Raw genomic sequence first — 24160 nt, 5'->3', positions numbered from 1 at the left:
TCTGTTCCATTGATCTATATCTCTGTTTTGGTACCAGTACCATGCTGTTTTGGTTACTGTAGGCTTGTAGTATAGTTTGAAGTCAGGTAGCGTGATGCCTCCAGCTTTGTTGTTTTGGCTTAGGATTGACTTGGCAATGCGGGACACATTCTAGTTTTAAATTGGATGCTTCTGCAGGTGATTTTGCTCTTATTTTGAATTTAATTAAACTTACAAAGTGTAATGGCATATTTACAGCTGTCTGAGAGCAATGGTAAGTTTTATTTAGATCTGAAAACAATGTGATACACACATTTTCATAATTTATAATTTATGTAAGCATAAGTAATCTATGATTCTGAAATATGCCATAAAAATTACTGGGGTTCAATCATTTCACTTTAGAGTTATGTATAGTGGTATAATCCCATCTCCTGATTTTAAAATTGTACTAAGATACTTATATCTTACTTATTTCTTATTGATTTCCTGAGCCTTTTCTCCCAGTCTTTCTCATAATTCCTGAAGAAAATTATTCCAAAGAGAACCTGGTTAATACATAATCTGAAACTGTGGTATAAGTTGGAGGCTCACAGTAATTTTTTATATCATTGCCAGATTATTTTTTACAATGATAGAAAATATGTAATGTTAGGTTAGGTAGGACTTGTAAGTATCTATAGTTGTGTTTCAGATAATTTGTAGGGGACTTCAGGTCTATCCAGCATTTGACTAAACATCTATTTAGAAACGTTTCCCAGGTATTGGTAAGAAAGTTCTGCCTTTTCATGCAGAAGAAAATGGTAGGAATACATTTCATTTTTCCTTTTCCTGGCAGCTACATTGCGGACATGTGACCTAAGCTTGGCCAAATGTATATTCCTGTCTGCTATTCTCTCTTATAGTAACAACAAAACGCAACACATTTTTTAAGCCAGATAAGATTTATGGTGGAATACTTATACAAAAATTAATTCAAGATGGATTAAAGACTTACATGTTAGACCTAAAACCGTAAAAACCCTAGAAGAAAACCTAGGCAATACCATTCAGGACATAGGCATGGGCAACGACTTCATGTCTAAAACATCAAAAGCAATGGCAACAAAAGCCAAAATTGACAAATGGGATCTAATTAAACTAAAGAGCTTCTTCACAGCAAAAGAAACTACCATCAGAGTGAACAGGCAACCTACAAAATGGGAGAAAATTTTTGCAACCTACTCATCTGACAAAGGGCTAATATCCAGAATCTACAAAGAACTCAAACAAATTTACAAGAAAAAAACAACCACATCAAAAAGTGGGCGAAGGATATGAACAGACACTTCTCAAAAGAAGACATTTATGCAGCCAAAAGACACATGAAAAAATGCTCATCATCACTGGCCATCAGAGAAATGCAAATCAAAACCACAATGAGATACCATCTCACACCAGTTAGAATGGCAATCATTAAAAAGTCAGGAAACAACAGGTGCTGGAGAGGATGTGGAGAAATAGGAACACTTTTACACTATTGGTGGGACTGTAAACCAGTTCAACCATTGTGGAAGTCAGTGTGGCGATTCCTCAGGTATCTAGAACTAGAAATACCATTTGACCCAGCCATCCCATTACTGGATATATACCCAAAGGATTATAAATCATGCTGCTATAAAGACACACGCACGCGTATGTTTATTGTGGCACTATTCACAATAGCAAAGACTTGGAAACAACCCAAATGTCCAACAACGATAGACTGGATTAAGAAAATGTGGCACATATACACTATGGAATACTATGCAGCCATAAAAAATGATGAGTTCATGTCCTTTGTAGGGACATGGATGAAACTGGAAACCATCATTCTCAGTAAACTATCGCAAGGACAAAAAACCAAACACCGCATGTTCTCACTCATAGGTGGGAATTGAACAATGAGAACACATGTACACAGGAAGGGGAACATCACACACCGGGACCTGTTGTGGGGTGGGGGAAGGGGGGAGGGATGGCATTAGGAGATATACCTAATGTTAAATGACGAGTTAATGGGTGCAGCACACCAACATGGCACAGGTATACATATGTAACAAACCTGCACATTCTGCACATGTACCCTAAAACTTAAAGTATAATAATCATAAAATTAAAAAAAAAGATTTATGGTGGAATAAAAAGATTCAAGTATTGTGAATGACTAATGAGCTGGTTCTAGAAACATGTAACAAAATTCCAGAAATGTAGGGCTCCAAGGATAGTTGTAGCTGAGCATGCTTTATTGTTCCTAATTTCTTTTTCCATATCCTAACTCTGCCTTTTCCTTTATTGGATCTGGGCATTGATAAATTTTCTTCTACTGGTAACCTCTAACTATTTTCTAGTAATTCTATCAAATATCACATATTTGCAACTAGGTATTCAGGCTTGTGCTGTGAAGCTAAACCGGCATTTTGATTGGTTAGAAATATGCCATGTGTTACTCATCAGTCTTGTGAATTGAGTCAATACTACCCACACCAAAAGGCTTAATGTGGAAGAGAAATGTGACCCTTGGCAAAAATCTCGGGGTGATAACAAGAAGGAGAAACAATAGAGGCTAGCTAGATAGGTAGAAGCAACAGCAATTTTCTCCATTTGGTAAAGACTCTTCTAAATGACTCCTCCATATAATTCAAGAGGGAAACAAGCAGTTTCAGTTTTTTGAGGAACTAAGCCTGTGAGTTGAAAGCTGTAGGTCATGGATAAAATACCAGTTGGGAATAGTGGAGGTGAGTTTAGCTACTGCATTTAAAACTGTAATGCACAGTTTATTCAAGCCCAATTTTAATATATTCAGAAAAAATTATCTTCTTAAGTATCAGTGTTTTGCCAGCGTTCAAACGAATGCCGGGCTAATAATCATTTAAATAAATTTTTTCAATAAGAGGCATTGCAATCGTAAGCAAATAGGCAAGATGATCAGGACAATTAATATGAGTTCCACATTTTGAAAACAATTTTACATCACTTATTTTAATTTGGCCAATTAACATATCACTCAGCTTTCTCTTTCCTCACACCAACAAAATATTCCTGTTCCTCTTAAATCAAATGAATATGAGTAGTGAAAATGATAAAAATGCATTATGTACACTTGTGCAATGCCATAACATTTTCACGAACATCATCCTGTTAGAACATAAAATCCACAAGGGTAAGGTTTTTCATTTTTTTATCACTATCTGTATTTATAGCTTCTAAAACAGAGTGAAGAATGAATAAATAAATATATAATTTTACTGGTATCAAAAGACAAAGTAAATTTTAGTTGCTGGCTGGAAAAAATATTCACTCATATACGTGTTATATTTAATCAATTATATATGTATATTCTCATATATTTTTACAAAAAGTATATACACGTATTTAGAGATATCCATATATATGGTCCTTTCTAAGTTGAATTTGTCTTTTTAGTTAACCATGCAATTTGTCAAAGAATATATTAATACTTTAAAAGTCAGAAGACCACTAATGAATGTATCAGGTCAGGCGATAAGAACTGGAGTAACAGCTTACCAGTTGCTCCAAACAAAGTAATATAAATAAATAAATAAAAAACAATAAAACTTATAGTTAAATGGGAAAAATACTGATAAATGGCTAAACTCTTTCTGAAAACTAAATAACAATTAGTCCCGACTTCAGTCAAACATCCACTAACTAATGGAGACTTTTCTGACTTCATGGGTTGCCTACAGCTAATTTGAAGAGAAAGGTTTGGAAACCATTATTTCATTAAAAGGTACATAGGATAACTGTGAAAGTTATTCAGGTAACCTCGATGAAGGGCATAGGCCCTGGTTTAAAGCGTTGGGAAAAGCTGACAAGACGAAGTGTCTTCTCAATTTATTCTTAAAGAATGAATAGAAGCTTTCCTAAAAAAAAAAGAATGAGAGGAAAACTTCCAGCAAGGTGAGAAAAGCATTTCAGGTGAAATTTTCATTTATTTGGGGAAACTATTTTATAATTGGTTTCAATTTTAATTTAGACTGTCAGCAGACCAATTGACTCAGTATGAAATCTACCTATAGTTGTGTTTCTTAGTGTAGACGGTACCATCTCCAAAAGGTATTTTGAAAATTGGTGGTGATACATTGGTCACGTTATTTGTGCAATAATTGGAAAATATACTGCCATGGAGTCAGAGGCAGGAGCAGAAAAGCAGGATATTTTGTAACGTCCAGAAAGTTTTATACAAAGGAAATGTATTCCACGGCTCACCAAAATTTTAAATGCCTTGTCAGAACTTCATTTAGAACCACAAAATAAACTTACAATCCATTAAATTATATACTATAAAATAAAACGAAATGAACTACTTACAATTATCTCAATAGAGAACCTAACTGATTTTCTACTTACAGAAAGATTTTGTTTGAGTTTAATATATCGTAAATCTAGGTATGCAGCTACTAACTGAAATTAGGATATGCTTTTTGAGTTATTTTGTTCAGAACTTTACTAAGATTAGTGCTGCTTGTGATATTTGAGTTGCCAATGCAATAAGCCTTAATATTCTACATTTAATATGGTGGTACTTACGTACTTCCACATATAGGCATAAGCCTTTCTTAATTTTTCTGGAGGTTTGTGCCTGAAATTTACATATTAGGGTACATATTTATTATGAAATATTTTCCACCTATTTTTTATGACAGTGCAAGCTTTATTTTGGTTGTTATTATTGTTTTAATTATATATATATAGATAAGTTATATTATGTGTGGGTATCTTTTCAGGAAAGTAAAATATCACAATGTATGCTTTATCTAAATTATAGGGTTAGGAACTGCTGTTAAGAAGGAAAAAAAGGAACAGTACAAATTGCAGAAACCTGTAAAAACTAAATTCTCGAAACCTATGCACTATTGAACTATACACTTTTTCTAAATTAAAAAAGTAAGTGTTGCACTAATCATGAGAGAAAATGTTACAACAGTGAAAAATTTCAAAGTCAGCACCCTTCTTCACTCACCTCTGCTACCTATGTCTCCAAAATGACCGTGTTTCTAACTCATGAATAACCACAGCAGGAGTTGTGGCAAGAGGCTGCCCTGAGTCCAGTTCAGCTTTCCGGCTCAATGGTTGCAGCTGCAGCTGTTTTTAATCAGATACATTTCTGGATATCTTTCCAGAGAGTGAAGTGCTCTAATTTTGAAGTTCCAGGAATATCATTTGGCTTAATGGAAATGTATGACTGTACACAGTTGCCTAGAACTACTGGCTGCTGGAGTGGACTGTGGACATGCATCAAAATCACTGCCCATTTCAATGTGCCATAGCATTTCCATGTTCAGGCCTGACAGTCTTCCCTATACCCATCCAGATTTGTCATCCAAATGCATTGTAAACATTTAACCTGAAACCCTGTGAATTATGCTGCCTAATCATATTGGAATCTGAGAAAATGGACAGAAAGGAATATCAGTAAACTCATCATTGTGTTAGCTGAGACAAATACTTTTTTTTTTTGTTCTTTTTCTATTTAAGCCAATATAGGATATTCAGATGAAAGTGAATGCAGTACATAATACGCAGGGATCTCTCCAAATCTGTAACATGTATGAAACCAAAGATTCTTACTAGAAATTTTAAAAAGTAAATGGCTTTATGTCAATATAAACCCAAAAATATGCTAGAAAAAAGGAAGGTTTAAAAATCGTATTAGAACATAGCTATGATATAAAAGTAATGTATGCATCAAAGTAGATAGCCCTCATTTTAATGAACTTAAAAATTAAGTACTTGTACTTAATGAATACAAAATGTAGATATGTAAAAATATACAGAGATCCACAAACTAGTTTTAAATGTTTGATCAAACTGACATTTACCAGCATTATTTTAGTTGAAAATCAAGTAAATAAATTGAGAATTGTTGATATGATTTTATAAATGACATTCATCATATGCTCCCATTAATTTGACTTTGATGACCATAGAGATCACCATTTTTGAATTTATCCATTGCTTGATGATTGGCTATTGGCAAATAGATTAACCATTTTGTCATGTCATTCTGATTTATGTGTGAGGACACTATGATAGCTAAACTAGATTTTGAGTGGAAAGGAGCAGTTATTGAATATGATAGGAGCTACTTTTCCCTAAATTAAACCTATTGAGGCACTGGGAACCCCTTTTGCTCTGGCGTAAAGGAGTAAGCTATTTTCTTGATAATCATATAACCTGAATTTTTAAATCTAAAATATATTTTTGTACCTGTGATTATTACTGTAATAAGTATTTAATAATATTCACATAAAATTGTGCATAGAAGTATATTTGTAGAAATAAGTGGCTATATTTGTAATACCAGGAAGCTCTAAGCACAAAATAAAAACAAGACCGTAAATAGAAAATTTAGGACCACAGGCGCTGAAAGCCAGACATTGGACATTTAGAAGCAGTGCAAGAGTTACTTCGAATCTCAGTAATACACAATGATATCGTTATTATATTATGGAACCAGAGATGAGAATGTATGGAGCAAATCTGGTCTGGCATCTATTTTTGTAAATAAAGTTTTATTGAAACACTGCTATGCCTACTTTTCACCCTATTGTTGCTTTTCACCCTGTTGGCTTTTGTGCTATGGCATCAGAGTTAAGTAATTGTGACAGAGACCATATGGTCCTAAAAAATTAAATTATTTACCGTTTGGCATGTTACAAATATGTTCTGCTAATCCCTATTCTAGCATATTAATTAGCATTTGTAGTTGAGTTCTGAGCCATTAAAATTGTATATGTTTATTTAATATGTTTCATTATTCTACTTAGGAAAACAGAAACATGCATGATATCTTTGGTTAATAATTCTACAACCCAAAAATTGTGTTCATAGATTAAACACTCCAATGCTTCCTTTTAAATGCCCATCCATTGAATGTGTCTGGAATCAGCAGATAATTTATTATTTTTTATTCTGACAACCAAGTAGTGTGGACATTTGGAATTCAATCATGTGTTTTAGATATAATGACTTTAACTGAGGCCACAATCTCTTTCAGTGTATTTAATTCAGTCATTCAACATTTATTGAACACTATATTTGTGCTATTCACCGAGAACATTTCCTAAGTGCAGGTGTATGAAGGAAACATGATTCTAAAGCTAAAGGAGATCTTACCCTAGTGAGAAGAACCAAAATAAGAATCATCACCACTATTCTGTTTGGTTCAAACTCATGCTTCACTGGGGGAGCACAGTGCAGTGTGTTGTATACCCACTTCCATGGTCAGGGTGCCAAGACGTTAGAGAAATAAATACAGTTAAAATTATTGCATAGTATTTACAGACAAGGTTTGCTTTTTTATGTTCTCCAGGAGCAAAATCCAGAAGAAGCTAATAGATGCTTTAAGTGTTTTCAAAATATGGATGTAAGATGTTCAACTTTGGCTAGTGAGGTCATACAACACAATAACATTCCTCGGAGACATTAAATTTCCAGCTCTTTCTATAGCATTAGAACCATCTTCATTAACAAATTTTCCTTGAGCATCAAAAACAGAATACTGTTGCTGGTACTAAAAAGGGAAATAAATATCAGACCAGGATTAAGCTTTCAGCTGGGGTGAGGAAATGACAAATAATGAAACATGTCTAAAATGCTCAGTACACTACTCATAATATTCCACAATCTAAAGAAAAGGTCAGGCCAGATAGGTTCTCCCAATTTTTTTTCAAGGAATCTGGCAAGATATGTAAGACCATTGTCTTTGAATGATAAGTCTGAAATCTGGACAGAGTACTGAACACATGCATCCAAAATATTACTTTTCTTTCTCTGAAGATAATTTCAGACAATATCTCAGCCTCATAAAGAAAATGAGGTTCCTTCTCAACATGGTTTTGAGAGGACTGCCCAAAGTACTTCCATGGAACCTTGTAAAAGACAAGGGTTATGCATAATGTAAGCAAGGACCAGAGGCGAAAAACACAGATCACTACTGTCAAATATGACCAAGTGTGAAACAGAAAGATTTATTTTGGACCTGATAAAAAAAATACAAGAGTTTTTTGAATGTATTTTTTCCTAAAAGTAAGTTAAATACTTTTATGATTTTTCACCTTGTGTAAACTATCTGGAGAAAAATGAATAATGGAAAACTCCTGATTTCACACATCTAGAGTGCATGTATTTATACTTAGGAAGTTTCTCAAAATAGAAAATTCACATTTCAAGATCATCGCCGAGTGCCTCCTTAGAAAAGTTTTGACTCATTCAGTCTAAACTGCGTGCCCTTTATTATTTTTCCACAGCTCATAAACTTCAGCTCCATTGTACATGTTATACTTTGTAACTTCATAGTTTTGAATTTATGTATTTGTGTGAATATATAGAAAAGCATATATTTATGTATGTATGTGTTTATATATATCCTCTTTTCTTGGATTTTTTACTTTGTTCTTTTTTTTTCTTTCTGACATGTCAGAACTATAAACCACATGCTCCATAATGTCTTTTTGAAAATAGAAGTAAGAGATACATTCTTCATTTAAAAGTGATCCATGGAGTGACATCAGCAAGATAAACAACTAAATTGCCTGGCTTTTGTCTCCACCCCAAAAGATGCCAAAACAATGATTAAACAACTATATTTTGGCTGGAATATCTGAGGAATTGTACTGGAGAGTGCCAAGGGAACAGCGAAATGCTTGTAGAACACAGAATCTCAGGATAGTCAATAAAGAGGGGAGTGAGGCATCCTGCCTCTGCCACATTGTCTCTCTCACTGGGATCAGATCAGAGCCAGAGAGTACTCTTCTTATGGGCAAAAGGTGAGATGGATACCCTTAGCAATCCTCATTACTGTCATAGACACCAGCAGTCATTGCTACAGGAGGGTCCCCCAGTCTTCACAGACCCCAAGTACAGTGTGAACAGTTAGTTGCCAGGAGTCCACACAACTGTATTTCCCTAGAGCAGGGACCCCCTTTATATCCCCAAACCTTGAAACCTAAGTGGTTATGGCATATCTTCCTTTTGAAACTGTGAACTTTATTTCTCTACTTAGGCTCTATCAACTTCAAGACACTATTGTAAGTAAAATGATATCAGCCATTTATTCAACCCCTGAAGAACTGAGGTTACTGGGAGTTTAGTCATTTTAATGCAGTCTTTTTTACATTATTAACTGAAGACAATTGGGTTGCCTTAAAAATAAATTAGAGAACAAAAATAAGTCAGAAAAGGCCAAATTCGGACGGTAAAGTGAATGCCTAATGATTTCCTGTTGAAACTGTTTCAAAATTGCCCTTATCTGATGAGAGGACGAGCAACAGCTTTACTGTGGTGACGAAGGACTCTCTTGTACGGTTTTCCTGGGTGTTTTCCTGCTAAAGCTTTGACTCACTTTCTCAAAACACTCTCATAATAAGTAGATATTACCATTCTTTGACCTTCCAGGAAGTCAACAGGCAAAATGCCTTAAGCATCCCAAAAAACTGTTGCCATGACCTTTGCTCTTGGCCAGGTCACTTGTTCCCGGACTGGCCCACTCCCACCTCTTGGCAGTTCTCACTTTGCTTGTGCTTTGTCTTCAGGACTGTACTGTCCTGATATTTGATCTTCTGTTATGATTCTTTGAAGAAATGCTTCAGGATCATGATTCCACTTGTTTGAAATTTTCATTGAAAGCTCTGGTCTTGTCTGCAGCTAATCTGGTGCAATCATTTTGGCACCCATCAAGTAGAAAGTCTTTTCATCATTAATAACTTAGAACTGTGTGAGATGAACCAATTGTTATGTCTGTGCTGTTGGCTATTGTTTCTGCTGTTACTTGTTGATCCCCAATTAGAACACTGAGAAGATTATTTTCCTCAAATTGTTGTTAATGGACTGCCATTGCAGGCTTCATTCCTAACATTCTCTTGTCTCTTATTGAAGAGTGTGGAGATTATGCCAATTCCCTGAATTCAGAAGCTAGAAAATAAAACCTACATAGGTGGTAACTGAAAAATCAAACCAACCTGAAACTGCAACCACCAATACATCTTTTTTTTTTTTTTTCGTTTTCTCACTGATTTTGTAAACTCTCCTTTCAAAACCTCAGCTAGCATATTCCTTCAAGTATAGCCACCCACCTCCAGACTTGCAGATATGAAAAAGCTCTGAGGCTGCTCATATTTTTAGGTTGTCTTGGTTTATGTTATATGATGTGTGGAAGCTCTTTACTCTTTTTCTATAAATCACCAAAACCCTTTTATGCAATTAGTGCCTCTTGATAACAATCAGTTTTTCTACACACCACCAATAAGAATCACCAACTATTCTTAATAGTGGTGTGTAGATTAAGAATCACCCACTCGGTGGGTCCCGGACTGCATTGCACGCTGAACCATATAGAGAAAATTCTAACACTACATGACAATGTCATTTATGATGTTTTCTGATTAAACTATAGGTATTTTTAATTATATCTAACCAACATTTTCTACTGAAGATTTGGACATTGCTTCTTGCTTAGGAAACATAATTTGTATGGTGGAATATATATGTGGTCAAAGTCTCGGTTATTTCTTAGCCTCATAAGTTATCTGGCAACTTAGCATAGTCAGGTCTCTTAGCCTTGTTGCTCATCAATATCCCTGGGTGTAAACTGGGGATATGACAAATATATTTCTTTTAGAATTGTTGGAGAGAAACAAATGTGATTATGTTTATAAATATATCTTACAAAATGTTTTACTGTACATATGAAAGAAAATAAGTTAAATGTGTGAAATTACTTTCTCTTGTAACAACAGATTGCTTTCTATTTATCAGAGAGAAATGTTGTACCATATTTCTCAATAAATTTTCTGACCACTTTTTCAGAGTTCAGAAAAACAATGATCCTTTTTTCAATCAATAAATGTGACACACCTTCTTAATTCAGATCTTTCTGCTTTTCAGTCTCTGGATTATGTACAAGTATGTGTCAGTCCTTTTGTTTTCATGTGGTTTGCATTTTTTCTTTTGTAAGTAAGAAATCAACCCAGTTCACCTAATGGGGGATTCTTTGTTTTATTTAATTAAACATAATAAAGCCAAGAACTTCTTGAACATATTCAGTAGAATCCAAAGTTCTTGGGCTCTGGTATATTTTAGGTTTTCAGAAACAAAGGACATTATGGCTTTTATCATGATTTAATTTCCTCGATACAGAGTTCACATGAGTCTCCTTATTAAAGAAGAATAATAGATGTAGACCTCAAGAACTAAATTCAATTTGTTAACATATTTTATTTGACTGTTATCTGGAGACAGAGTCTACAATATTACATTCTCATCTCCAAGTGCCTTTAACATACTGGCACAGAGTGAATTTCTTGTCTATTTTTGAACCCATCTCAGCTGAATGAAAATAACAACTGTTGTATGTGGATGTTGTGAGAGTCTAAATACTCTTTATAAATTACTACGAAGCCTGGCACATAGTGGCCAATGAATCATATATTGATCCCTTCTATTTTTCATGTTTATCTTTTACAGAATTATAATTTAGAATTTAACTGATTACATTAGATTTAAACTCATTACTCATTACAAATCGAGTGAAAAGTAAAATATATTTTCCCTTTTCCATGATGCTTACAGGCATGCCTGAGATAGGTTTGATGTATATACTTATATTTAGATGTGAGAGACACAAACTGTACGCACAAGATAATCTCCCGAGAGTAGAAAATCTCATAGCCCTTCTCTATCTCAAGGTAAAAGCTAAATCTCTATACAACTCAAACACAGTGATACATGATTGCCGTGTCACCGTGGCATTGGTTCTGAAATCATTCCGCTTCATACTCCTTAACAAGTCACCTTCAAGGCATGGTTAAATGTGCATTTTTTTTCCTGTTAGGAATTCCAGAACTACTACTAGCATTTTTATTTCCATTTCAAATTCAGTAAATAAGAAGGTTGTTTATTATTTCCTTGCCTCTACTAAGGGAGAAAATAGTTGTGATTTATGAATTTTAAATGTGAAAACAATATGTAAGAATGCTTGCTAGAATGTTACAGCTACACAGCTACTATAGCTCTGGGTTCGAGCAGAGATTAATCCATTCATTTGATATTTATTGAGTACTTGGTTATATAGCACTAAAAAAGTTAATCATTACATTTATACACAAGGTGCTCATAGGGATTAATGAAAACTTTGGATAAGTACCCACACTGTAAATACTACCATGTAAGCTTATGTTTTCATACTGTTATGTTTCACACAGTCCTCAACACATCTCAAATGGCATCCTTAGTAGATGCAAAATTGGCTTCTTCTACAGTAAAGAAGGGAAGTCAATTGAACTTCAACCAGACAGGGTGTATTATATATTTATACTCAAGAATTATTTACATGATTATTGGTTTTCCACAAATTGACTTCTATCTCTACAAAGCTGTAAAATAGGTCAAAGAAAATGAAAATCACAAACTTCAAAAAAACAACCCAGAAAAGTATATACCAAACAGTGTGCTGTTTTCCATGAAAGATGCCTTTTGGCCCAATAACAAGTCTTTCAGAATTTTCCTTATAGCACATTCAGACCCTTAGTCTTACCCTTTATTTGTGTCCCCCTGTTTTAAGAGAACTCACCAAACTCTCTTGATTAGAGTTTTGTACCAATTCTTATATTTTAGCATGATGATTAATGTCCCTGGTCCCACAGTTTAAAAGATCTTGATATCAATCTTGGGTCTGTCACTAGTTGTGTGACTTATGGATACTTGTTTAGCATCTGGGTCACTACTTCATCAGTAAAACTGACATAAATCTTGTTGTGATGATTGAATGTGATAATGTAAGTGTTTACCTCAATGCTGGGCACAGACAATGTTTTTTATAAATGTTTGACCTTGTAGCTATCATTATTTATTTCACTGTCATTATTAATTTGATCTTTATTTTTGATTAGGGCAAATACAGTTATCCCTAACTTCTGGGCACCACCCACAGTGCTCTAAAGCTCAGTTATCTCACTCTGCTTTGCATTGTCAGTATTTTAGTATCTGCCTCCTTCACTTACAGAACGGTAAGACCCTGATACTGAGCCAGTATTCAGTGTTTTCCATGACATCTTGTTGATGTATTCAGTCAATAAACAGTTATTAAATGCCATTCTCCCTAATCTGAAGGAGCTCATCTATCTGCCAAGCAAATGAAATAAGTAAGACCTAGCCTGTGCGTTTAATATACCTCCAACATTTCTATGAATGTGGAAATATAATAATACCACCCATTTGCTGAATATTTTTTATGTGACAGGTACTATGCCAAGAATGTACACACACATGACCTCATTTAATACTCTCAATAATCATTTAAAATTTATTCCCATACCACCACTGTATATCAGAGAAGCAGCCAGACAAACTATGTTCAAAGTGAGAAAACAATGTAGACTTTGATGAAGTGTCATGACCATTGAGTTAGCCAGGTGCAAGAATTGCTGAAGGATGCTTAAGGTAAGGGGAATGGCATAAACAAAGGCATAGAGGCATAATAGAGCATGAGGAGTTCATATTTCTTAAATAAAAAAGATGACTTTGTTGACCTGTAAGTTGCTGATAGGTGAATATAAAGCTAAAATATGTACTCACGTGCAGATACTCTAAGACCATATACAAAAGTGTATAAAAACTTCAGACTTCACTATTTACTAAGGCTTCATTGACTTCAATTAAACATTAAAAAGGATAGATACACTCTTGATGCATAGTTACATCTATAAAACAGTTTTGTGAAAGTGAATTTGTAGAAAAAAGTAGAGAGACAGTGCCTTCTCTTTATAAATGTAAAATAAAAAACTTTAAGTCTTGCAAATTGTAAACCAGATGCCAGTGGCAAGGGGCACATTTCTCCTAAAAGATAGCTACTTGCCACTGAGAGATTAGCAACGTAGTTAGATGTCAAAATGCATCATTCTCATGTATTCCCTTACTCAACCTTACCATTTTCTTATTTGAAAAACCTGAAAGGAATAAAGCACAGTATCTTACTTATCTAATTCTGAGATGTAGAAGCCTACAATAAATAAGATGAGGTAAAATGTATCTGTAATAATTGGGTGATTAATTTATAACTACAGAGAAAAGTCAAAGTAACTTTCTTCTCCCTACTACTTTTCTACATCCTTACCTCTCCCATTCTAGTCTGCACTGTCATGACAGCATCCAGATCTCTGCAAGAGCAGCTGCCTGAGAGAACTGTCTGCCATTCTTCTGTGCCTCCAAGCTGTTTTCCAAATTGTGGCTAGGAGAGTTTCTATCATGTTCCCCTTTCTAAAATACTTAGTACATTTAATAGTCTCTATTAGATAAATTCTAGTCTCAATAATGATATATAAGCTCCCTATGAACTGCTGACAGCCTCTTTCTTTATGAATGTTGACCTGCTATAAATATTTGTCACTGAAAGTCCTAAATATTACATAATTTTACATTTCTTATTTTTGGTCTTCTGCTCATGTTTTCTTGTCCCCACCCACTTCTGCCTGAAATGTCTTTCCATATTTTTTTTACTCAGATAATTCTTACTCTTTCATACAACTTCAATTTAAGTCTCATATTATATAGAAACTCTTGCTGAATACTAACTTTGGGATAAGAGACCTTTCTCTTTTTATGCATCATATTGAAAGTTTATATTTATGTCTCTTGCATTACTCCCAGTTCTAATGCTCTCAAGTTTTCCCCCGGTATACCTCAAACCCTGGCCAACACTTATACACTATTCAAAATACAATTTGACCCAGTACTCCAGAATTTCACACCGATTGCACATACAGAGGCCTATTAACCTGACTATGAATTTCTAGCAATGTGTGCATCCCCTACCTCTGCACTTATGGTCAAACAATGTATTTGATATCTCCTCCATGGTTTTAAAAGTTTTTAGTTGTTTTCTTAAGTCACTTCTGGAGCGCTAGACTCAAGTGTGATTTCCAGCACATAGCAAATGCTTATTAATTAATTCAATAACTGCAAATTGAGAAACAGCTGGATGCAGATACTGTGAAATCTTTCACAAACAATGAATACACATCATTCCCCTCAAGTAGTTTATGTCTCAAAACAGGTATCAGTCCACAACTTATCAAATGAATAAAATAGTACCAGAATAAACATATAGCTAGTGTAGTGCTTAGAGAGATGTATAAAAAGGGCAACAAAATTAGTCAGAAGGGTCAGAGAAAGCACCCCTAAGAAAGTGTATTATTCAGAGTTCTCTTAGAGAGACAGAACAGTGAGGTGAAGAAGAAAAAAAATGTGATAATATCAACATATGCATAAAAACCATTTGACAAAGTCCAACATCCATTCATTCATGACTATATATCATGAATATATATAATATTTATAAAATAAATATATATATATATACACACACACACATATAACTCTCAGTAAACTAGGAATAAAGAAGAACCTCAATTTGATTAAAGTGAAATCTACAAAAGCATACAACTAACATCATACTTAATGATGAGAAACTAGATGCTTTCTGCTAAATCAGGAACAAAGCCAGGTGTTCCCTCTCACTACTTTTCAACATTGTACTGGAAATCCCAGCTAATGAAATAAAGGGTGTGTGCGTGTGTGTGTGTGTGTGTGTGTGTATGTGTGTGAGAAAAAGAGAGGGATTGGGGAGAGAGAAAGGAAAATAAAAGTTATGCACATAAGGAACAAATAAAACTACATTTGTATGTAAATAACATGATAATATATACAGAAAATCTGAAAAAATCATCTCAAAATATCTCTCTTGGAACTAAAAAGTGATCATAACAAGATTGCAATACAGAAGAGCAATATACAAAAGCCAATTGCTTTTCTGTGTACCAGCAGTGAACAAGTAGAATTTGAAATTAAAAATGTATTTCTACTTCCATTAACACCAAAAAATAAAATACTTAGATAAAATCTAAAAAAAAAAAAATTATGAGATCTATGTGAATAAAACAACAAAACTCTGATGAAAGACTTTAAGAAAAAACTAAGTAACTGGAAAGATGTTCTAGGTTTACGAATAGGAAGACTCAATATTGGCAGTATGTTAGTTCTTCCCAGTTTGCCCTATAGAGACAGTGCAATCCCAATCAAAATCTCAGAAAGTTTTTTTTTTTTTTGATGATTTTCAACAAACTAATTATGAGCTTTACATGGAGAAGCAAAAAAAAAAAAAAAAAAAAAAAAAAGGAATAGCCAACTCCATATTGAATGAAACAAGCAAAATTGGAGAACTGACTTAACCTGGCTTCAAGGTTTACTTAAAGCTACAGGAATCAAGAAAGGGTTGGGTTTGTAGAATGGACAAATAGTTCAATAGAGAGAGCACTGAAAGTGGCCTAAATAAAGAAGAAAGTTCCGAAAGTCGGGATAAAAGAAGGTCATGAGAAAACAGAGTTCTTTAATTCCTTAACCCTGCTATCTATTCAAAAGCAACCAATGAATTTTAGACCCTTAGCAACCCACTCCTTATAAATATGCCTCTAATCTCGGGTGAGAAATTAAGAATAACTTCAGAAGTGTTTCTTCAAAAACACCTCTTGAAAAATGGAGAGTTTTCCCATGAAATCATGAGAAGAATGTTCTTTTCTTTAATTTATTTTATTTATTTTGAGACAGAGTCTCCCTCGAGTCACCCAGGCTGGAGTGCAGTGGCGTGATTTCAGCTAACTGCAACCTCCGCCTTCTGGGTTCAAGCAATTCTCCTTGCCTCAGCCTTCCGAGTAGCTGGGACTACAGGCATGTGCCACCATGCCCAACTAATTTTTTGGTATTTTTAGTAGAAACTGGGTTTCATCATGTTGACCAGGCTGGTCTCGAACTGCTGACCTCTAGTGATCCGCCCGTCTTGGCCTCCCAAAGTGCTGCGATTACAGGCGTGAGCCATCACACTTGGCTGAAAGTTCTATTCTTAAATCTAACATTTATTTTTCTTCAATAAATACGAATCAGTTCCAAAATATATTGCTCTTCTCTTCACTATGCCAATGTAATTTTTTATTAAATATATACTTCTACATATTTTGGGTATGTTGACATTAAATTTCCCTTTAGCTTGAAAGTATATAGGGTTTACATTCTACACTAAGAATGTTTAAAATATGTAAGTGCTCTACTGGACTGTGCTGGGGGAAATACTATATTGAATGAAAATTATATCATATGCTTGCTCTGAGCTTGTTGTGTTCAGTTCTTCCTCTGCACCAAAATCCATATACAGATATTTTAAAAACATTGGTAATCTATGTAAACAGCTGGATATTCTAATTTGGGACATTTAGTTTGAAGCCTGAATATCTATAATTTTTTTCAAATACTTATATTTGGCCTGTGCAGCCAAATAAGGATCATTTATTTAAGGAGTCATAATTTAGGTGAGCAAAAGACAAATAACTTAACAGTGGTTAGATTTTTTTGTAAAGCACTTGCCAAAATGTATCAATATTCTAACTAAAAGGGATCAAATGTGCAAAAAAGGGGAAATCCTTTCTTGTCTAGATAAGCTCAATATTATTCTCCTTCCTACTTCTATTGCCTGGCCTGATGCCAAACAATTATCTTTCATAAAATTAGGTGGCTGCATGGATGGATGGATCATTTTATGAGTGAAAACATAATAAGATAGATATATGAATGGACAAATTATTAATTGGTAGATAGGTGAGCGGGCAAATGGATGGATGCATGAACAATGGATTGATATGTGAGTAACTGAGTGGAAAGATAAAGGATGAATGGATGAGTGAATGAGTAGCAGGATTTATAACTAGATTACTTGGTGAATGAATGGATGCATGAATGACCAAACAAGTACGAAAAAAGAGAAGGAACTCTTGACATTTTAACATCTTTTTGTAATGCCCAATACCAAATTAAAGAAAATAAACATTTAAAACACTTGGTATCAATGTTGCATTTTGACAATGTTTATTACTTATCTGGTTATATTAAGAATTTAATTCTGATTAAAATATCATTATGAGCTATATCCAAGTAGGAGTAAAGTAAAAATAGTTTACTGACCATCTTCAGAAATGGTTGAATCAACATTTTGACATACTAAGTACAATTTCAGAGGATGTAATCTGTTGAACCAGTGAGAGGCAAGGCAAGCCTAGACAAATAAAGCACTCCTTAAAAATCACTGGGGAAGCAACAAAGGGGTAACAAAGGGATATATTTATTAAACTGTAAATTCTAGATAATCAGCCCAATGGTGAAAGCAATAGTATTTATCATGCATCAACTTTTTAGTCTCCCTAAAATTTTGATTGGTCTAAGAGGCAATTATAAGCTAGGAACAATACAATTGTGATTTACAGTAGTATATTACATTCTACATGAAGAATGTATGAATGTTCTATGGGTTTTTACATGTAAGAATGTTCTATGGGTTTTTCATCACAGAAGCCTTTACAAATACAAAGATTATATCTAGGCCATATAAATTTAAAAATGTGTTTTCAGTTCATCTTTAAACAAGTATTAAATTTTAAATAAGAAAATACACATCAACTATTTTCTTGATAGTATTTTAATACATTTTATTTTAAAAATAGTTCTACATTCACAGAAAATATTTTTAATACATTTTATTTTAAAAAGATTTACAGTCACAGAAAAATTGTTTTTAATACATTTTATTTTTAAAAATAGTTTTACATTCACAGGAAAATATTATTGTAATACATTTTATTTTAAAAAATAGTTTTACATTCACAGAAAAATTTCAAAGACAGTATAGATAATTCCCATATAGTCCACACTCAGATTCCCCTTTTATGAACATATTTGGATGGTGCATTTAATATAATTAATTAACTAATGTTGACAGATTATTACTAAACAAAGTCCATGTTTTGTTCACATTTTCTTAGTTTGTACTCACTGTGCTTTTTCTGCTCCAGGATACCATCCAGGATTCCACATTACATTTAGTCATCATTTTCTCCTTAGGCTGCTCTCCAATATAAATTTTTCACATACTTTCCTCATTTTTTATAACCTTGGCAGTTTTAAAGAATTGGGTATTTTGTTGAATGTGCATACTATTATTATGACTGGATATTGATCTTGATATCTTGTGGCTGAAGTAATGATAATTTGGTTTCTTTACATCAAAGTTACTTTTTTATTCCACTTTTCATATTGTACTTTTTGGGAATGAGTCATTATGCACAACCTATATTTACGTTCCACCTCTTTGAGGACAGAGCATCTACATGAAATTTGAAATTGATGTGCATATGGCATTTGTCTTTTTTCTTAATTTATTTATTCAAATAATTATCATTATTTGAGAATGAGCTCTGTTCTCTCCCCTCCAGTACCAGGAATGTAGGCTAATTTCACAGTTACTGCTCAGTTGGGAAGAAGGGAATGAGTCTGGGATAAGTTAAAATGCCACAGAGTTATCTGTTCTTATTGAAAAATTAGTCTGAATACGATCAAACTTAAGATGACCATATTGAATATATGAAGTGACCAGCATCAAGAAAGCAATTGATAAATGTACAAAATCAGTATTATATTAATATTAGTGAACCGGGGTAATACTATTAAAAGATATAAATAAGGTTATTTGATAGGATAAAAGTTTTCTCAAATTTAACTCTTACCACATTTTCTTGTTTATGTGAGAACCTATCTAATCAGTTATGTATGACTGCAGTTTTCTTAAAAGTACAGCAGAATTCTCAGAGTACATTTAACTTTAGAAATTATAGCATCAAATGCAATAGGTACATCAGAAATGAAAGAATAAAAAGCTATTCAGAAAAGAAATGAAGATTTACAAAGTAATGGCATTGTATACTAGAAAACAGAATTCCACCCCCAACCTCAACCCCAGGCTGTTTATTTCCATATAAATCACTGACTTAGACTTAATTAAACTTTACAACTTAAAGGCTATGGCTGTTGGACCTCCATAATTGGACAAGGATTATTTGTCAATATTTCATATTTGTTTGGAAATGCTAAAGTCATTTATGGCAACAGGCCCTACCCAGGAGCTTGAAGACATCTGAATGCAAATTGCATTTTGCTTGGTATCTGCAGGTTTAAAGTAAAGAGGGTTTTTTTATTATTTTTATTTTCTTTGCCAAAAATCTGTTGCAGAAAATTTTCCAAGAACCCTCAATAGGTACACCTGGAAACATCATAGATCAGTGGTTCTCAACCTGTGCCATGCATTTTAATAACTGTGGAACTGTAAATATTCTCATGCCAAAGTTCCATCTCCAGAGGTACTGATTTAATTGGCCTGGATTTCATTATGGGAAATGAGCTTTTTTAGAGCCCCTAGGTATATGATTTTATAGCCAACATTATGAACAATGGATATTCTCAACCTAGGAACAAAAGCAGACTCTAAGAAAAGGTCTATTTATTCTCACCATTTTCTTGCTTCTTGATAAGATGATCTCCCCTTCACTAGCCCAGATAATGGTTATCAGTATTCCATACATCTCTTTCTGACCAGTTGTTTGCTGTTAGCTAATCACTCCATTCTTTCTATATTCTATCATTTCTTTAGCTATATTGTCTCCATTCTATTGCTAAGTACATACATTTAAATAATTACCTGAGATGACTAGAGTAATTTTGCAGATGACAATGAACACAAGGTATTAAGAACATTTACAAGGTATTAAGAACATTTACAAGGTATTACATAAATCTAAGAATTTTATTCAGGCAGATTTTGATGTCTTACCTATATGTCAGCATCATGGCATTTAAACAGCAAAAGAAACACGTATTTCTAAACTTAAAATACTTTATTTGTAGGTCAGTATATGCTTTTTAAAGTTTATGTGTATAAACATTAGGGTACATTATGGAATTGGTTAAAAATGTCAGCCTAAACTAACTTTATGATATTTTGATGCTGCTGCATTGGTTAGCATCCTAGAATGATCTGAAATAATATCCTAATAAATTTTTACTAGTTCATCTTCCTTGATGAATATCAAATAATAACATTACTTATAGATCTTGATTTCCTGACATATATCTTTGAATTCTTTTCAAAGGCATTTGTAGAAATGTGAAGAGAAAATTAACTGATTCTCCATCAAGTTTATCACACACACACACACACACACACACACACACACACACACACACACACACACACCTGTCTGGTTCCATTTCCTTTTAACATGTTATTCTTAAAACACCCGTCTCAGTAGTAATGGCTTTCTTGCTCCTCCCAAAGGTGACCCCAAAGTAGCAAATACTAAGCAATCATAAAAATATTTTGAAATAAATTTTGCTTGCCACATATATAGGCATAAGTTAGAAAGATGCCCATATCATCTAAAGACTTAGTTTTGTCAAAAGTAAGGGCAATTTTCGCTTTGAAGATAGAAATTATTGATCCACTATTCTTCCATTTCTTTTTCTCCCATAAAATCATTAAGCATATAAATACCAAGCATAACATTTTATTTCTTTGTAGTATGTTTAAAAGGACATTCAATGTGGTAATTTTTTTCTTTCTTAGGCTTATCTCTCAGCCTGTTATGTAATCTGTACCATGAAGCCACTGGCAAATTGATTAAAGTGTCTAAGAAAGGGAAACACTGACCAGATTCGAATTTTAGAAAGATTCCGCAAGTAGTTAAGAGGAAGGGCAAAAAGCTGGAGACAGGGAGAGTCATTAGAAGACTATTGCCATATTCTAAGTGAGCAATAGTGTCATTTTGGCAAGTGACATGGTAGCTGAAAAAGAGGGAGGGGGTAAATTTGAGAAATGCAAATGTAATAATGTTGGCAGGAAGTTGTGAAGGCAAATGTGGAGGCAGAAAAAAAAGATCCTTCCCTTAAGAGATATAATAGTTTCATGCACGTCCCTGTGAAGAGACCACCAAACAGGCTTTGTGTGAGCAATAAAGCTTTTAATCACCTGGGTGCAGGTGGGCTGAGTCTGAAAAGAGTCAGCGAAGGGAGATGGGGTGGGGCTGTTTTATAGGATTTGGGTAGGTAAAGGAAAATTACAGTCAAAGGGGGGTTGTTCTCTGGTGGGCAGGAGTAGGGGTCACAAGGTGCTCAGTAGGGGAGCTTTTGAGCCAGGATGAGCCAGGAGAAGGAATTTCACAAGATAATGTCATCAGTTAAGGCAGGAACAGCCCATTTTCATTTCTTTTGTGGTGGAATGTCATCAGTTAAGGCAGGAACCGGCCATCTGGATGTGTACCATCTGGATGTGTATGTGGAGGTCACAGGGGATATGATGGCTTAGCTTGGGCTCAGAGGCCTGACAAATAGGGTCTAGGTTCATCAGGGATATTGAACTGTAGTTTTCTTTTAATGTGATATCTCTGATAGGTTTCAGTATCAAAATAATACTGGCCTCTTAGATTGAGTTAGAGATAATTTCTTCCTTTTTAATTCTTTGAAATGGTTTGAGGAAGATTGGTGTTAGTTCTTCTTCATATGTTTTGCAGAATTTGGCAGCAAATTTATCCAGTCCTAGGTTTTTTTGTTTGTTTGTTTGTTTTTGATGGGGGAGACTTTTTATTACTGATTCAATCTTGCTACTTGTTATCGATCTGTTCAAATTTTCTATCTTTTCCTGATTAAATATTAGTACACTGTATGTTTCCAGGAATTTTTTCATTTGCTCTAGGCTTTCCAGTTTGTTAGCATATAGTTGTTCAAAATAGTCTCTGGTTATCTTTTGTATTTATGTGGTATCAGTTGTAATGTCTCCTTTTTCATTTCTGATTTTGTTTGTTTGGGTCTTTCCTCTTCGCTTCTTGGTTATTCTAGCTGGTAATTTATCTGGTGAACACAGATGCAAAAATTCTCCACAAAATACTAGGAAACTGAATCCAACAGCACATCAACAAACTCACATAGTATGATCAAGTCAGATTTATACAATGGATGCAAGGATGATTCAAAATATGCAAATCAATAAATATGATACATTACGTCAAGAGAATGAAGGACAAAAAATGTAATTATCTCAATACATGCATAAAAAACATTTGATAAAATTTAACATTCCTTTTACAGTAAAACTCTCAGCAAGCTAGGCAGAAAAAGGAACATAACTCAAAAAAATAAAAGGCCATATATAACAAGCCCACAGCTAACATCATACTTAATGCGGAAAAGTTAAAAGTCTTTTCTGTAATAACTGAAACAAGACAAGAATGTCTACTGTCACCATGCCTATTTAGCATAGCATTGAAGTTTTAGACAGGGCAATTATGCAATAGAAAATAATAAAAGGCATCCAAATTGGAAAAGAGGAAGTTAAATTCTCCCTTTTGGCAAATAACAATTCTATATTTAGAAAAGCCAAAATACACTGCCACAAAACTTTTAGTATTCGTAATCAAATTCAGGAAAGTTACTGCATATAAAATCAGCATAACAAATCACTAGCATTTCCATAAATAAATAATAAAAGAGTTGAAAAAAATCAAGAAGGCAATTCCATTTAAAATGACCACAAAAAATGAATAAAATACTAGGAATAAATTTAAGCAAAGAGGTGAAAGATCTCTACAAGGAAAACCAAAAACCATTGATGAAAATAATTGAAGAGCATACAAACAAATGGAAAAACATCCTAGGCTCATCAATCAGAAGATTTAATATTGTTAAAATGACCATACCACTGAAAGCAATCTACAGATTTAATTCAATCCCTATCAAACACCAATGTAATTTTCATAGAAACAGTAAAAACAATCCCAAAATTTGTGTAGAACAATAAAAGAGACAGAATAACCAAAACAATCCCGAGCACAAAGAACAAAGCATTACACTATATGACTTAAAAATACATAACAAAACTCTAGTAACCAAAATGGCGTGTAATTGATGTAAAAACAGACACATAGACACATGAAACAGAATAGGGAACCCCAAAATAAAGCCATATATGTACAGCCAACTGATCGTCTACAAAATTGTCAGTAATATACATTGGGGAAAGGACACCTTTTTCAATAAATTGTGCTGGGAAAACTGGTTAACCATATCCAGAAGAACAAAAATGGAGCCCCATTTCTCTTCATATACAAAAATCAATTCAAGATGGATTAAAGGCTTAAATGTAAGATCCAAAACTATAACACTATTAGAAAAAAACATAAAGAAAACTCTTCAAGTAATTGGTCTAGGAAAATATTTT

The sequence above is a fragment of the Pongo abelii genome, chromosome 9, assembly GCF_028885655.2.
Source record: "Pongo abelii isolate AG06213 chromosome 9, NHGRI_mPonAbe1-v2.0_pri, whole genome shotgun sequence".
NCBI classification, from domain to species: Eukaryota; Metazoa; Chordata; class Mammalia; order Primates; family Hominidae; genus Pongo; species Pongo abelii.
Note: the sequence above shows the minus strand (reverse complement) of the source record.